General features: G+C 41.7%; 1 long non-coding RNA gene across 1 annotated transcript in view; it reads right to left on the bottom strand.

Annotated features, from left to right (window-relative positions):
- Positions 1–918: 918 nt before the first annotated feature.
- Positions 919–12,153, bottom strand: part of LOC142827605 (uncharacterized) — a 44,923-nt gene continuing 33,688 nt past the window's right edge. Inside the window, exons 3-4 of the long non-coding RNA XR_012902294.1 lie at positions 2,159–2,350; positions 919–2,035 (exon numbers count right to left, since the gene is read on the bottom strand). This is a non-coding gene — a long non-coding RNA (uncharacterized LOC142827605). The remainder of the gene's footprint in view (positions 2,036–2,158; positions 2,351–12,153) is intronic.

The raw sequence follows: 12,153 nt of genomic DNA, 5'->3' as shown, positions 1-12,153 counted from the left end.
TTAAATCTTTTGTTAGGAAAGGAAAAAGGCCTCTTTGGGATCAAGAGGTAAATATCCAAGTGTTATAACAATTGCACAACATTGTTCCATTCACCAAGACACAATTTCATCATAGGGAGCAGTTCCAGGTTCCTAGTGATGCCAAGATACCGTGTCTAGGCAAAAGACCAACTGTCAAATGTTTCCATTTAAAGTCAGAGAAAGCCAGGCAATTGTGTTGAGGCAAACTTTAAAAGACTTTTTAAAAGTCTGCATAGGTATCTTCTTATTTTGCTGACCATCTGGGGGAAATTTGAAACCATAAGTAATTTTACTGACAATCAGAAAGTTCTAATGGTGTCTGTCTGAATCAATTGAGCAAATACAGAGCTTAGGGAAATTTGCAGCCTTTTGCTACTTTTGTGTTCCAACACATAGCCTTTTAGCAAAATCTACTCTACCAAACATAAGAAAGGAGATATGTACTTGATTTCAGTTGTATATGAAACTCCAGTTAATTTCTGTATAGATCAAAGGTAAATTACAATCTGCCATGTAGAGCTATAAATCTGAAAATAAGTGGATTTATGGATGATCATGGCATTGAAGTATATGATTATAAGAAAATGGTCTTTGAATTAGATCCTCACTCAACACCAAAAATCAACTGCAAGTCTCAAATCTGAGTGTGAAATTTAGCCCAAATCTTGAAGTCAATATGTCAGCCACAGAAATTTATTATAAACCTCAATCCTGTAAACTTCTATACCTAGGCTTACAGGTCAGCCTAAATAGAGCTCACTGCAAAACTATGAACTATAAACTATTTGGGGACTGAATCTCCATATATGGCTACAGCACTAAGCACATTTTGTGCATTATCATAATATAAATAACAAAATATATGAGAAATGGTAAATATTCAAAAAATTATTCAGAGAGTTAGAATCCATTACTACTGGTTGATAAAAAAAAAAAATCCTCCTCTCAGGGAAAGAGAAAAAAAGATTATTTTATCCCAGAACACAAATGCCTGCACATTAATATTTTGAAATGCACATTCCACAAGATAAATGCATGTCTGAGTCACTGTTCAAGAACAAATTACATGCGTATATTGTAAATACTATAAAACAAGAAAAAATTCAAGTGTACTGCTGCAGTTGGTCTAAGTTAGGATACTGAGAATATTTTTCTATTAATAAAATTACTGTCACTTACTATGACTCTAGTTTATAAAATTAATATATGCCATTGGGAAGCACCTCTTATGGCCTACAGTGTGTGAGAACTGTGAGCTAATCACATTGACTCCTCTAGTATAAAAGGCATCCTGATGGCATTTGTTAACTGTGAACCACTCCAATTTTCTTCACCAGTTAAATACTCTCTTCATTTGGTTTGTGAATAAGGTAAAAAGCAGCCCCTTCTGTAACCTACCTTCTGGTAAAATACTCTGTTCCAGCAGGGGATGAGCGTTTCGCTGTACCACCTGGTGGAACAGAACTGAACTCCTCATCAGCTAATTGGATTCCCAAAGGCTCGAGAGCTGTGTGAGATTACACGACTGGGAAAATAAAAATGATGCAGATTTCCGGATTAGCCAGCTCTATGGCAAGAAAGCAATGATTTATAATGCTCATGCTTCTTCATCATTTGAGTTTGGATTTTTCATGATTTTTAAAGTGGTCCTTGGCCTCCTATGGGGTTTACAACATTTTGTTCTTCCCATGTTATTCAATACATAGACGTTTTTCGAATAGTACAGCTAGAATTTTAGATCAAAATTCATTTAACAAAAGACCCCTAAAATAAGACTATCATTTGTGTTTGTTTTCAAAGTAAAATAAAGAAGAAAGCATGAACCAGAAATGAATAGGAGAAAGTTGGAAATTGCATTTTCATTAATCACTAAAAGATGTCCACTGTCCTTTTGCACCCTTTTGTGACTGGAGTGCCTCTACCCCTCCCTTTAGTCTTCTTCTTTCAGTCTTGGTTATTGAGATTCTACACAATTGCTTGTCAATTCAAAACCCTTATTGTGGTCTGAGTTTATCTGGAAAAATAATTCAGAAAAATAAAACATCAGGAGTGAACCACTCCAATTTTCTTCACCAGTTAAATACTCTCTTCATTTGGTTTGTGAATAAGGTAAAAAGCAGCCCCTTCTGTAACCTACCTTCTGCAGGTCAGCCGGTCCAAAAAACCTGAAACAGAGGCATGTCAGACACCTACTAATGACAGCAGAAGCATCTAATATTCTCTTCTGAAGTCCCAAAGTTGCAAAGGTCTCTCCATTGTCCTGTGCATATTCTGAAGGCCAGCAAGCTACTGAGTCTTTATGTAGATAACAGGAAATGAGTAACTAAGCCTGTATGTGAGGAAGGAGAGATACAGGGAGAAATATTAAAGGACCTGTTTCTAACCATGAGTGAGCTGCAGGGCATAGACAGAAATCTCCTGTGTTCAGATACATATACAGGTATGTATTAAAACCTCCTGGAGGTTCTCCCATTTCTAGATAGGATTTGCATGGTCAGAAACTACTCTCATTTTCATTCCAGCTTCACAACTGTTTCTCATTTCATTATGACACCATACCATTTATAGTGCTTTTCAACTTGGAATAAAAATATCAATTTTTTCAGCCATGTAGTTCTTAAATGTATACAACTACCACTGACAAACTAGAGCATCACATGTTCAAAATTTGGTTCTTCAGTTGAATATTTTAGAGGGTCTATCAGATCATTTAGTAAACCACGCTATATGGGCCTTGGGCAGAGTAAACTTTTATCTCCTTTTACAGACACCATAAATACTGTTCTAATGAAACCTGGAGGTATTTTTCCTTGTTCTTATGATTTTTTTCTGATACATTCCTGTGAGACCCATAGATATTTTTCCTGGATAGAGGAAAGGACCGTGCCTTATGGATTCTGATTGTGAGCTGGTAGTCATCTAGTTTCTAAAACTGGCTTAGATAAAAAATTAAAGATATTTTTTGCAATAGCAGTGAGGTTTATGAAAATTCCAAATACACTAATGTTCCAAGATGGATACATTTGTATACAGACAAGATTTCTCTTCATATAAATGTAGGAGTTGCCCTACTGGACCCAACCATTTATGTTAATATCTTGTGTTTTCTAAAGGCCAGTAGCAGACTACCTTCCTCTACAGCAAACAAAGAATTATGAGAAATGTGCTAAGGTTTTAATCAAATTAGCAGCTTCATTAGCACTGCTTTTTTTTGTCTAGTACAGGACCTTTGTCCAAGTATGCTGGAAGGTCAGGAGACACTGGATATTGTTTAAATTAGGCCACATTTATTCCTAAGTGTCAGGGAGTGAACAATACAAGTTTAAAGTATATGCCTAATCTATATTATCTGAGTGGGGGCTGTAGTCAGCCCTCTCCTTTTTCCCATCCTGGTCTCCATCTTACTCACTGCTGATACCTAGACACTACCTCCTCAAATAAGAATCATGGGGCATTAGCTTTGTGAGCCTCTCACACCCCATGCCTCGTGAGAATTGGCTTGTGAATATGAATATGCATAACTTGAAGATGCTTCCGACAATATTTCATATAACCTACACATTTTAATGCTACAATCTGCTGAATGTGTATATCCTATTCTGTGCATATATCATTCTTGTATGTGAAATTAGAAATACGAAGCGTGGATATGTTTACACTTCTAAATGTGCTAATGAGAACCATAGCTGGTGCCCCAGAAACTTAGTGTTCACAGGTCATTGATTTGAACAATCTTGTTTGTCCTGTAATTCCAAATGGTGATTGGTCCTAAAACAACATGTGGCCATACCACCTGGTCCTCGAATCCATCTTGAACCTGGTACTTTTCTATGGGGATGGGAGATGTCAAACAAAATATTCCTGCTTGGAGGGAAGTCTATTTAATCATGGGAAGCAATAAGCTTTTGTCTTCAGCTGGCCTTTGAAACTGACTGGCACATGCTAAAAGGAGACAGAGAACTTCATAGAAGCTGTAGACCCAAGTTAGAGTAAAAACAACAACAACAACAAAAAACACTTTGGTTTGAAGTCATTTTACCTGAAATCAGAACAGCTGTTTAGGGCAAGAATTTTCATGCAACAAGCTTTTTAGTGGATTAGAATGAGCTATGTGTTTTCTGTTCGTTTTAATTTGGTAACTTAATTTGATTAGACTGTTTTCACTTTCAGTCACATAAATCCTACTTTTTGCACTTAATAAAATATTATTTTGTTTATTATCAAGCCCAGTGTAAATAATTGTTGAGGGAGCGGGGGGAGAGCAACTACCATACATCTCTCTCTATCCCTGATAAAGGACACTAACCTTATGAACTTTTCCTGTGCAAAACTTTTAGAGAGACGAACAGAAGTATTGGGAGTTCTAGTCCTGTTTGGGGGTCCTGTTTGAGGGTTCAGTGCCTTGTCTGGGGAAGACCAGGGTGGTAGGAAAACCCAGAGAGCAGAAAGGTGGGTATCAGTGGCATGATAAACACACCAGAGTGATAACCCTTGAGGATTTCTGTGATTTCACCCCATCACATACTCCATCATTTCAGCTTTAAATCCACATTTTCACTTTTTTAAAGAAAGCCTCCTTTCATGCCATTATCAATCCATTATATCGCATCACCGTGTTCCTTCTTTCTGCAGTACCTAGACTGAGCATCTTCCTTATGCTCATGTCATGAGTTGTGACATCATAGCACAACCACCATTTCATATCTGGCCCAACCTGCTGTGGGAAAAGCATCTTAACTTGACCAATCTGGTGGTGAGGGGGAAATTCTCTCTCAGTCTCCCATGAAAGGAACAACTAGTAGAGTTCCTCCATCAATCATGACTAAACCTGCTATTCATCTGCTTTCAGGGCTGAGTGGATAAGTATTACTCCACCAGGTCCAGGTAAGAGGGAAATTTTACATCCAGCATGGATGTAAATCATCTCCCCCTCTCCTCTGGTACCTGGGGTAGAGAGGGAAGATACATTAGTATCCCCATGCTGACTTGGTATGAAACTATTGCAGCAACAGTCCACCTAAAGCAAAATGGAACCAGACTGCTGGCACTTACCATTAAAAACTGTTCTACAATCTTTTAAAACTAAAGGCTGGAGGAAAACCGGCTGGTGCGGAGGAGCACATCGGTCGGACATAGACATCTATTAGGGGAGATTCTATTAATAGAGATGCTCTATGCTCTAGTCGAGAGGAGAGGATGGAAGTATGGGTCAGATAATATGAGACAATCAAATGAAAAGGAGTCTAACATCAAGAAATGGCAAATAAATAAATAGGGACAAATTATGAGAACAGGTGAGAGCTAACAGGGAGTTTTGAGAGGGAGTTCTCCAGGTGAAGGAGAAGCAGATACAGAACTCTTGAGGGAAGTGTGTTTTGTTATTGGGGCTTTCTTACTGTGTGCTGAGCTTGTGTTTGTCTGGTGTGTGGTGGTGTTGGTTCCCCCCCCCCCCCTTTCCCTTCCCTGTTTGAATGAGGCTTTAGAGGGAGTTCTCCAGGTAGAGGAGAAGCAGATACAGGAGTCTTGGGGGAAGTGGGTGTTGTGTTTGGGGCTTTCTTGCTGTGTGCTGAACTTGTGTTTGTGAGTGAGGGTTGGTGTGTGTTCTTTTTTGTTTTTTGTTTATTTATTATTTATTTATTTTCCCCTGTGTTTGAGAGTGAGGCTTTTTTTTTCCTCCCCACCTCCCTCTCCCCTTGATGGAGTTTGTGCTGTGATTGGCAGGTGGAAACTGTTGGCTTCTAATTAAAGTTTGAATTCAAGAAGCCTCTGCTGATTGGCTGAGCCTTGGTAGGGGGAGGGGCTTTATAAGGCAGTGGGCAAGCAACCAAGGAGCTTGCGAACAGGTGAGTGCTAACAGGGAGTTTTGAGAGGGAGTTTGGAAGGGGAGAAGGAAGGGCGGGAGGTTCTCTTGCCTTTCTTTTTAAATCCCTTTTCCAGGACAGCAGCGATGGTTGGTGATGGGTCTGCTGTTGTTACCTGCACAGCGTGTGCCATGTTTGTCTTCCTCCCAGAAGAAAGAACGGATTTCATCTGCACCAAGTGCAAGCTTGGAAGAAAAAATTAGAGGACTGGAGGCCCAAGTGTCGACCCTATGCTTGATCAGAGAGGATGAAGACTTCCTCGATAGAAGGCAGCATTTAATCCTTCAAGCATGGCAGGCAGAAGAGCCAGAGAGGGCAGTACATGACCAAGAAAAGAACTGGCAGCATGTAACTTCAAGAAGGGGAAAAAGGCCAGCACGGGAATCCCCCGATGCTATAGAGGTAAGAAATCGCTTTCAAGCTCTCTCTACAGGCTCTGCAGTGCTGAAAGCTCTGGAAGAGACCTCACAAGGAAGAAACCAGAAGGAAACACCATCTACTGGAAGGCATGGGATGCGTAGTCCTACGGATGAGGGTTCCACAGCCACCACGCCCAAAAGGAAACGATGGGTGGTGGTGGTCGGGGACTCCCTCCTAAGAGGGACTGAGCCATCCCTCTGCCGTCCGGACCTGGAATCTCGAGAGGTGTGCTGATTACTGGGAGCTCGCATTCAGGATGTCATTGAGAGGCTTACCAAGCTGATCAAACCTTCGGATCGCTACCCCTTTCTGCTTCTCCACGTGGGAACTAATGATACGGCCAAGAATGATCTTGAGCGTGTTACTGCGGATTATGTAGTGCTAAGAAGAAGGATCCAAGAATTTGGAGCGCAAGTGATATTCTCCTCCATCTTCCCTGTTGAAGGGAAAGGACTGGGCAGGGATTGTCGAATTGAGGACGTAAATGCATGGTTGCGCAGGTGGTGTCGCAGAGAAGGCTTTGGTTTCTTCGACCATGGGACTCTGTTCCAGGCGCAAGGATTGTTAGGAAGAGATGGGATCCACCTAATGAAGACAGGAGGGAGCATCTTCGTGGGCAGGCTTGCAAACCTAGTGAGGAGGGCTTTAAACTAGGTTAGTTGGGGGATGGTGACCAAAACCCTGAGGGGAGTGGGAAAGTCGGATACCGAGAAGAAATGCAGAGAGGAAGGGGCAAGAAAGGAGGACCCATGTTTCAAATGGAGAAGATAGGATGATCAACTGGTTACCTGAAGTGTTTGTACACTAATGCGAGAAGCCTGGGCAACAAACAGGAAGAACTGGAGGCCCTGGCCCAGACCAAGAAATATGATTTAATTGGGATAACAGAGACTTGGTGGGATGACTCGCATGACTGGAGCGCTGTCATGGAAGGGTATAGACTGTTCAGGAACAACAGGCAGGGGAGAAAAGGAGGAGGAGTTGCACTATATGTAAGAGAGCACTACGATTGCTCTGAACTCCAGTATAAAGAGAGAGAAAAACCTGTTGAGTTATGGGTTAAGTTTAAAGGAGCAAACAACAGCATTGATGTTGTGGTTGGTGTTTGCTACAAGCCACCGAATCAGATGGATGAGCTGGATGAGGCTTTCTTCGGACAACTGAGCGAAGCTTCCAGATCGCAGGCCCTGGTTCTCATGGGGGACTTTAATCACCCTGACATCTGCTGGGAAACTTATACAGCAGTATACAGGCAATCCAGGACATTTCTGGAGAATGTTGGGGATAACTTCTTGACACAGGTGCTGAAGGATCCGACCAGGGACCGTGCGCAGCTTGACCTTCTGCTCACAAACAGGGAGGAACTAATAGGGGAAGTGGAGGTGGGTGACAACCTGGGAAGCAGTGATCATGAGATGGTATATTTCAGGATCCTGACCAAAGGAAGAAAAGAGTAGTAAAATACACACCTTGGACTTCAAAAAAGCAGATTTTGACTCCCTCCGAGATCTGATGGGCAGAATCCCCTGGGATGTCCATGAAGGGGAAAGGAGTCCAGGACAGCTGGCAGTATTTTAAAGAAGCCTTACTGAAGGCACAGAAAGAAACCATCCCATCGCATAGCAAGAGAGGCAAACATGGTAGGAGACCAGACTGGCTTACAGGGGAAATCCTTGGTGAACTTAAGCACAAAAAGGAAGCTTACAAAGAGTGAAAACTTGGACAATGACCAGGGAGGAGTTTAAAGGTATAGCTCGAGAATGCCGGGGGATTATCAGGAAGGCGAAAGTGCAAATGGAATTGCGACTGGCTAAGGATGTGAAGGATAACAAGAAAGGTTTCTACAGGCATGTTAACAAGAAGAAGGTGATCAGACAGGGTGTGCAGCCCCTAATGGATGAAGGAGGTAACCTAGTGAAAGATGATGTGGGGAAAGCTGAAGTACTCAATGCTTTCTTTTCCTCTGTATTCACGGACAAGGTTGGCTCCTGGACTTCTACGCCAAGTGACGCAAGATGGGATGAAGATGGACAGCCCGTGGTGGGTAAAGAACAGGTTAGGAACTATTTAGAAAAGCTAAACGTACATAAATCCATGGGTCCGGACTTAGTGCATCCAAGGGTACTGAGGGAGTTGGCAAATGTCATTGTGGAGCCTTTGGCTATTATCTTTGAAAAGTCGTGAAGATCAGGAGAAATCCTGGATGACTGGAAAAAGGCAAATGTAGTGCCCATCTTCAAAAAAGGGAAGAAGGATGATCCAGGGAACTATAGGCCGGTCAGTCTTACCTCGGTTCCTGGAAAAAATCATGGAAGGGATCCTTAAGGAATCCATATTGAGGCACTTGGATGAGAGGAAAGTGATTAAGAATAGTCAGCATGGACTCACAAAGGGCAAGTTGTGCCTGACCAATCTAATTAGCTTCTATGATGAAGTAACTGGCTCGGTGGACATGGGGAAGTCAGTGGATGTTATATACCTTGACTTTAGCAAGGCTTTTGATACAGTCTCCCACAATATTCTTGCCAGCAAATTAAGGGAATGTGGATTGGATAAATGGACAGTAAAATGGATAGAAAGATGGCTAGAAGGCCGGGCCCAGCGGGTAGTGATCAATGGCTCGATGTCAGGATGGCAGTCGGTTTCTAGCGGAGTGCCCCAAGGTTCAGTTCTAGGACCGGTTTTGTTCAATATCTTTATTAATGATCTGGATGAGGGGATGGATTGCACCCTCAGCAAGTTTGCGGCTAACACTAAGCTGAGGGGAGAGGTAGATACGCTTAAGGGAAGAGATAGGGTACAGAATGACTTAGACAAATTGGAGGATTGGGCCACAAGAAATCTGATGAGGTTCAACAAGGACAAGTGTAGAGTCCTGCACTTGGGACGGAAGAATCCCAAGCATAGTTACGAGCTGGGGACCAACCGTTAAGTAGTAGTTCTGCAGAAAAGGACCTGGGGGTTACAGTGAATGAGAAGCTAGATATGAGTCAACAGTGTGCCCTTGTAGCCAAGAAGGCTAATGGCATATTAGGTTGCATTAAGAGGAGCATTGCCAGCAGATCTAGAGATGTCATCATTCCCCTTTATTTGGCTTTGGTGAGGCCGCATCTGGAGTATTGTGTCCAGTTCTGGGCCCCCCACTACAAAAAGGATATGGACGCATTGGAGAGGGTCCAGCAGAGGGCAACCAAAACGATTAGGGGGCTGGAGCATATGACTTATGAGGAGAGGCTGAGGGACTTGGGTCTGTTTAGTCTGCAGAAGAGAAGAGTGAGGCGGGATTTGATAGCAGCCTTCAACTTCCTGAAGGGAGGTTCCAAAGAGGATGGAGAAAGCCTGTTCTCAGTAGTGACAGATGGCAGAACAAGGAGCAATGGTCTCAAGTTGTGGTGGGAGAGGTCCAGGTTGGATATTAGGAAAAATTATTTCACTAGGAGGGTGGTGAAGCACTGGAATGGGTTACCTAGGGAAGAAGTGGAGTCTCCATCCCTAGAGGTGTTTAAGTCTTGGCTTGACAAAGCCCTGGCCGGGTTGATTTAGTTGGAATTGGTCCTGCCTAGAGCAGGGGGCTGGACTTGATGACCTTCTGAGGTCTCTTCCAGTTCTATGATTCTATTAAAGTGCTTATACACAAATGCTTGAAGTCTAAATAGTAAAATGGGTGAACTAGAGTGCCTCACTTTAAAGGAGGATATCGATATAATAGGCATCATGGAAACTTGGTGGAATGAGGACAATCAATGTGTCACAGTCATACCAGGGAACAAAATATATCGGAAGGGCAGAATAGGTCATGCTGGTGGGGGAGTAGCACTACACATTTTCCATAGAATCTGTGTCACATTGATTGTCCTCATTCCACCAAGTTTCCATGATGCCTATTATATCCATAGTATCCATAGAATCTGTATGGATACTAATTCCATGCTCCAATAAGAAGAATATAGCAGTAGGGATTTATTATTAACCACCTGATCAGGACAGTGATAGTGACTATGAAATGCTAAGGGAGATTAGTGAGACTATCAAATTAAAAAACTCGATAATAGTGGGGGATTTGAACTATCCCCATATTGACTGGGTACACGTCACCTCAGGACAGGATGCAGAGATAAAAGTTCTTGATACCTTAAATGACTGCTTCTTGGAGAAGCTGGTTCTGGAACCCATAAGGGGAGAAGCTCTCCTTGATTTAATTCTAAGTGGAGCACAGGATCTGGTTTAAGCGGTAAATATAACTGGACCGCTTAGAAATAGTGACCATAATATAATAAAATTTAACATCCTTCTGGTGTGAAAAACACCTGAACAGCCCAATACTGTGGCATTTCATTTCAGAAAGGGGAACTACACAAAATTAAGGAAGTTAGTTAAACAGAAATTAAAAGGTAAAGTGACAAAAGTAAAATCTCTGCAAGCTGTATGGAAACTTTTCAAAGACACCATAATAGAGGCCCAACTTAAATGTATACCCCACATTTAAAAAAAACCACAGTAAGAGAACCAAAAAAGTGCCACCATGGCTTAACCACCAGGTTAAAAAAAAAAGCAGTGACAGATGAAAAGGTATCTTTTAAAAAGTGGAAGTCAAATCCTAGGGAGGAAAATAGAAAGGACCATAAACTCTCTCAAATTAAGTGTAAAGCTATAATAAGAAAAGCCAAAGGGGAGTTTGAAGAACAGCTAGACAAAAACTCAAAAAGTAATATTAAAATGTTTTTTAAGTTAATCAGAAGCAGGAAGCTGGCTAAACACCCAGTGGGGCCTTTGGACGATCAAGATGCTAAAGGAGCACTCAAACATGATAAAGTCATAGCAGAGAAGCTAAATGAGTTCTTTGATTCGGTCTTCACAGCTGAGGATATTGGGGAGATTCTCAAACCCGAGCCATTCTTTTTAGGTGACAAATCAGAGGAATTGTCACAGATTGAGGTGTCATTAGAGGAGGTTTTGGAACAAATCGATAAACAGTAACAAGTCACCCAGATCAGATGGCATTCACCCAAGAGTTCTGAAAGAACTCAAATGGAAAATTGTGGAACTATTAACTGTGGTTTGTAACCTATCCTTTAAATCGGCTTTCATACCTGTCATGGCTCCTTCCCCACTCTGGCACAATAAATGCAGAAGTGGGGGCCAGAAAAAGTACCCCAAAACCTTATCTACCAGGCTTTGGTATAAAACTTCCCCCCAAAATCTTAACAACCTAGATTTTGGGAATAAAATCTCTGCTGCCACCACCCAAATATTAATAAAGAAAATCAGGGGACAGACTACTTGGGAAATCTCACTCCTAAAGTACAAACCAGGACACAGCCATTAACTAATACCAGGTTAATAAAAAGAAAAGAAAAAACTTTTATTATCACCACACTATTCCTGTTTCAAGCATAATGATTAGTTAGAAAAGTAGGAAAATAATATACTCATGGAGAAATTCCATGGGCCTAGAACTTAGTTACAAAGAAAAGCCAAAACATTTTTTTAAAAAGTGCACAGACAGCAGATCCCATATCCAAACCATAAAACAATAAAACTTTACCCTACTTACAGAAAGTGAAGGATTGTTTCTTGGAGAGACATGTCTGTCTCCTTCAGTAGCTGGAGGAACTCTCAGAGACCAAAAAAGGGAAACCCAAAAATTCCTTTGTCCTAGTTTGAAATTCCTACCTACATTCCTATTGGCCAACTCTACCTGAGTTAGGTACAGTTAACCCCTTACTCCCCAGGCTGCTGGCTAACCCTCATGATCATGACAGTACCTAATGATTAGAAGATACCAAACATGATGCCAATATTTAAAAAGGGCTCTAGAAGTGATCCTGGCAATTACAGACCGGTAAATCTA

The sequence above is a fragment of the Pelodiscus sinensis genome, chromosome 3, assembly GCF_049634645.1.
Source record: "Pelodiscus sinensis isolate JC-2024 chromosome 3, ASM4963464v1, whole genome shotgun sequence".
NCBI lineage: Eukaryota > Metazoa > Chordata > Testudines > Trionychidae > Pelodiscus > Pelodiscus sinensis.
The sequence above is the reverse complement of the archived record's forward strand: the minus strand, read 5'-3'. Positions and strand labels throughout refer to the sequence as shown.